Genomic DNA, 5,571 nt, shown 5'->3' with positions numbered 1-5,571 from the left:
TAGATAACATGAAGAAAGGAATTTAAAATAAAAGTAAGATCCCTTATCATCCGTGACAGCCCTGAGGCTATACAAAAACTCAAGACACAAAATCTTTTATTTACCTGGGAGAATGTTCTGGTCTATTAAGTCAATCCTTTTCAAGTTAACAGTGACTTGGTAGATTGTTTTCCTGCCAATATTTTGTGTCTTCTTTTCCTAGTGCTGCTATAACAGAAATAGCAAAAGTGGGTGGCCTTAACACACAGACATTTGTTTCCTCACAGTTTAGAAGCCTAAATCTAAATTCAGGCTGTTAGCCCTTGGAGATGGCCCTCTTTCCTCTCTGGAGAAAACTCCGTTTCTCTAATAATTTTTTTGGTGATCCTTGGAGACTTCCAAGTACCATCATCATCCAGGAGTCCTGGTGTGGTGCTGCGGGATAATAAACTGGACCATAAGATCTGTTTTAACTGCAAGGTCATTGGTTCAAATTCACCAACCACTCCTTGGAAATCCTATACAGGATAGCTGTGGGTGGGAAACAACTCAATGGCACTTAACAACATCTATCATCCTGTTGCTGTTATGTATTGTAGAGTCAGTTCCAACTCATAGTGACCTGGTACAGGGTTTCCGAGGCTGCAAATCTTTACAGAAGCAGAAAACTTCATCTTTCTCTCGCTGAACTTCTGGTGGTTTCAAACTCCCTCAGAACAGCTGGTAGTTTCAAACTGCCAACATTGAGGTTAGCAGCCCAATTAGTAACCACTATGCTACCAGAGCTCCTTATCTTGGTGTATCATTATTTCTTTGCTTAAGCTGTTCCTTTTATATTTCTAAAACACATTGTTCCCAGATACAGCCTCGCTAACACAATAAAGTAAACCTTAATCCAAATGGGATTATATCTACATTTATTAACAATCAACAACAATGAACCGATTGCCATCAAACTGATGGAGACCTTATACAACATAATACAGCTGTCCCGTAGGGTTTTCAAGAATCTAATCTTTATGGAAATTCAGTGCCCCATCTTTCTCTCTAGAACTCTGGCTGGTGGGTTCGAATGTTTGAACTTTTCAGTTAGCAGCCAAGAACTTTAATCATTGTCGTACCATATCCATATATATGTTGTTATTAAGTGCCTTCAAGTTGGTTCTGACTAACAGCGACCATGTAAATGGTTTCTGAGGCTGTGAATCTTTGCAGGAGCAGAAAGCCTCATCTTTATTCCAAGGAGCAGTTAGTGGGCTCAAACCACTGACCTTATGGTTCGCAGTCCAATACTTATCTTACAGAGCCACCATATACATTTATTATTGTTGTTATGTGTTGTGGAGTCGGTTCCAACTCATAGTGACCCTGTTCATATACATAGAGGTTAGAGTTTAGCATACGGAGTTTTTTGGAGAGCACAATTTGCAAGAATAATAAATAAAATGACAATTTTTTTTTATCTTAAATTTTCTATTTTGCATTTGATGTTTTTGCTGACCAAAAAGCACCAAAGTTGAGTTGCTTTTCAAGTAGGATTTATATGGTAATACTCACTTACTGCGTGATCTGCATTCTCTCACTGATTCTCCCTTGGAATTAAGGAGACATGTCTGCAGATGGAGGAGCAGAACTGAGAGCTATGTTTTGTGATAACGGAGTATAGGAATGCTGATGGGTCCATCCCAAAATATCCCAAGAAGAAAACTAGGCTCATATCTTGCTTTATATATATTCCTTTCTTTTTTCTTTTTTTTTTAATGACCAGACCAAAATACAGTATTAATTATTCCCACAAGATTCATCAAGGTTGTCACCTTCTTTTAAGACTTTCCAGTGTAATTATGCAATAGTCTGCAACAAGAAAGCAAAATACTATAGGTGAAATGTTTTATGCATGAATCACTACCCCTTCTGAAGTGACTTTCAATTCCCATTTCTGCTAAATCATGGAAAGGTTTAACATAATTATTGACTTTGTACAACTTTTTTTATGGCACAAGGTCATATGATTGTTATTTCTGTAGTTCGTACACAATTATTTTTACTCTCCACAGAAAATCTGCTTCTTTACTTCTCATCTAATGGCAAACACTAAAATCCTGATTTTAACAGAATGATAGTAAAAATGCCTCAGTGATTTACACTGAAAACAGCATATTGGTAATGGTTCTGGTACTCAGTATCAGGAATGTTCAAATATCTCTTTATTCAAAAACACAAAATCATTCTCTGTGGTGGTATATGCCGTGGAGTCGGTTCCAACTCATAGTGACCCTGCATAAGGTTTCTGAGGCTGTAAATCTCTATGGGAGGAGAAAATCTCATCTTTCTCCCATGGAATGACAGTAGTTTTAAACTGCTGACCTTGAGGTTAGCAGCCCAACTCATAACCACTACACTGCAGTCATGGGTAATGGCAGCAGAAACTATTATATATATATACTATTCATATATATATGAAACCAGTAACTGATAGTTATAAATGATTTTCTTAAACAGCAGCCAGCCTTTTCTTCAGATACTTTCTTCTCTTTAAATGACTTATCCCCTAAATCATTAGTGAGGAACCCTGGCTTCAGCTTTCTGTAACAATTCATTGATAAATGGTAATGCACTGTTCTCAGAATTAGAACCTGCCACTTCCCATACCATCTCCAATGCCACCCATTCTGCCCATGTCTTTAGTAATTACTGTGGCTAACACTTCTGTTATGGTTAGTAGGGAGGCCACTTGAACAGCATCCAATAAAGCAGTTCTTTAAAGCTTAATTGGATCAATGATTACTTTTTCTTCCATTTGACAAAATCTCTAAGCATAACATCATAACCAACTTCTGAGGAATGCTGCATAATTTTCTCAACTATCTATGATCCTTCAACACCTGCATTCTTAGCAATAGTCCTTGCAGGAATTGTTCATGTTATTTTAATCATTTCAATTATTTTATCTTAATTTGCTGGAGTTAGTGAGTCCAAGGCTGGACAGCACCAAAGCAGAGCACAGCTACCTCCAAGACTAATGCCCTCTTCAACAGCAGCTCATGTTGTATTGAGGGCATCTCTAACTCTGTCCTTCTTTTCATTCACTTTCACATCACTCGTCCCACCAACTTTTAGCACAGCTACTCCATCTGAAACTTTTGTCAGTCATTCATTTAGCTTTTCCTTTTCAAATTCACTAGTTGTGATGTCTAACTGCTCAATGATTTCTTGCATATGTTTTTCAATTTGAGCTTTGATACATTTTCCTTTCAAGAGCATCATCTTGGGTCACAATGTACTCTCCAATGTTCCCTAAGTCAAGATATTGACATCTTTAAGAGTCAGTGTTAATCTTTCTTCAAATACCGCACCACCGGTACCAACAGCCATGTCTGTAAGCTGGTTCTTTATATTGTCACTGAAACTGGACGCGTTGACTGCTACAACCTGAAGACCAATACTTAGCCTACTGAAAACCAAGGGACATAGAGTTTCTCCTTCAACTTCTTCAGAAATTATGACCAAAGGCTTATAGCATTAGCAATTATGAGAGCAGGTACAATAGTCTGAAAACTAGACATTTTCTTTTCACTCCACAGAGCACAGGCATCCCAGAATTCATATTTTTGCCTTTTGATGTATTAATAAAGTATGGGGAAATATAACCTCGGTCAAACTTCATGCCTTCAATAATTTTTAACTCATCATTCAAGGTTTTTCTATCATTTACTGTGATGACATCCTTTCTTTCAAACGTTTTCATGGCATCAGAAATGATGCTGCCCATTTTCAGGCTTAATTTGCAGAAATTGTACCAACCTAAGCAATTTTTTCAGGAGTTGTCACAGGTTTAGACTGCTGCTTAAATTCAGCAATTACAGCACCAACAGCTGACGTTACACCTCTCCTGATTTCCACTGGATTAGCGTCTTTGCTAATCTTCTCCAAACCTTCCTTAGCAATAGAGCATGCCAACACAGTAGCATAGGTGGTGCAATGCCCAGCCTCTTCATTTGTGTTGTTGACAACAACCTGAACAAGTTTGGCCCCAATAGTTTTGTATTTATGCTTTAAGTCAATTGACTTAGCAACAGACATAACATCTTTTGTTACTTTGGGGCTTCCCCTAACTCTGTTCAATAATCACTGTTCTTCCCCTTTGGTCCCATAGTAATCATTATGTTGTTGATGTTGTTAGGTGCCATCGAGTAAGTGCCGACTCATAGAGACCTTATGTACAACAGAACAAAACAAGCCCAATCCTGGGCCAACCTCACTACTGTTGCCACGCTTGACTCCATTGATGCTGCCACTGGGCCAGTCCATCTCATTGGGGGTCTTCCTCTTTTTTTCTGACCCTCTACCTTCCCAAACATGATATCCTTCTCCAGTGACTGGTCCCTCCTGACAATATGTCCGAAGTATGAGAGACGAAGTTTGGCCATCCTGGCCTCCAAGGAGCACTCTGGCTGCACTTCTTCCAAAACAGATCTATTGTTTCTTTTGGCAGCTCATGGCACTTTCGATATTCTCCTCCAACTTAGCTAAAAAGTTTACACCATGAAGCATTAGGGCTCAGACATCTGCACCAAATTTTACATCTTTGGCAAAAGTCCAAGTAAGATAAGGAGCCAGTATCCTGGACATTGGCCTCATCTGTTGAAGGACTGCAGGTTATCAGAACATTTCTGTGGGGTGGTGGGCGGATGGCTTGCCTGTGAGTGGAGAGGACGCGCATCAACGGTAAGGGAGGGCTTGCTTTATATTCTTTCATTTTATTTCCTAATCATGAATTTGTTTGTGAAATACACAAATGCTACCAAAATATATTTCACATTTTCTAGTTTTGAAAAAATATATAAAATACCACCTACCTCTCCAAAGAAAACAGTACTCTTTACTGAAATATTTTAATGAAATAAAATTAAATCCTATTTTAGAACCATTTAAATGAATTAGTTCACGATTTTAAAAATGTAGACACTAAGATAACTATTTTGCCTCGTGTGGAAATCTGAGCTATATGCATTAGATTTGCAATAAGTGTTGTTAGCGGCCATCCAGTTGGCTCCAGACTCCTGACAATCCCACACACAGCAGAAAACATTGCTACCCTCTCTTTCCCCACATGCATGATCCCTTGTGGATAGGTTTTCGTTGGCTGAATTTTGGAAGTAGGTTGTTAGGCCTGTCTTTCTAATCCACCTTTGATTGACTGGAGTTCTGCTGAAACCAGTTCAGTGTCACAGTAACATACAAGCCTTCAATGAGAGCTGGATGGTGGCTGTGCTCGACATTTCTTTACTCAGTAATCTCGTGATAGAAAAATGAGATATCTGCCACACTTGAAATTTCACAATATTTTCTTTTAAAAAAAATTCTATTGCATTTTTTATGAACATCGATATAGGAAATTAGGTTCTCATTTAATCATTTATACAAGTATCATTCAGTGACAAAGACTACAAAGTCTACCCTGCACCAATAGTTTCATTATTCCCACTCAGTGGTCTGTTTCCATTATTCTTACTTCCCCTTCTCCCCAACTGGCCTTCTGACCTTCTCATCTTAGCGTTAGTGTAAGTGATGACCACTTGGTGGCAAATA

General features: G+C 38.5%; 1 pseudogene; it reads right to left on the bottom strand.

The window, feature by feature from the left end:
- Positions 1 to 2,608: 2,608 nt before the first annotated feature.
- LOC102824934 lies at positions 2,609 to 4,650 on the bottom strand (annotated as a pseudogene).
- Between the last annotated feature and the right edge of the window lie 921 nt (positions 4,651 to 5,571).

The sequence above is a fragment of the Chrysochloris asiatica genome, unplaced genomic scaffold (genome assembly GCF_000296735.1).
Source record: "Chrysochloris asiatica unplaced genomic scaffold, ChrAsi1.0 scaffold00029, whole genome shotgun sequence".
Taxonomy (NCBI): Eukaryota; Metazoa; Chordata; class Mammalia; order Afrosoricida; family Chrysochloridae; genus Chrysochloris; species Chrysochloris asiatica.
Note: the sequence above shows the minus strand (reverse complement) of the source record. Positions and strands in the feature narration are given on the sequence as shown.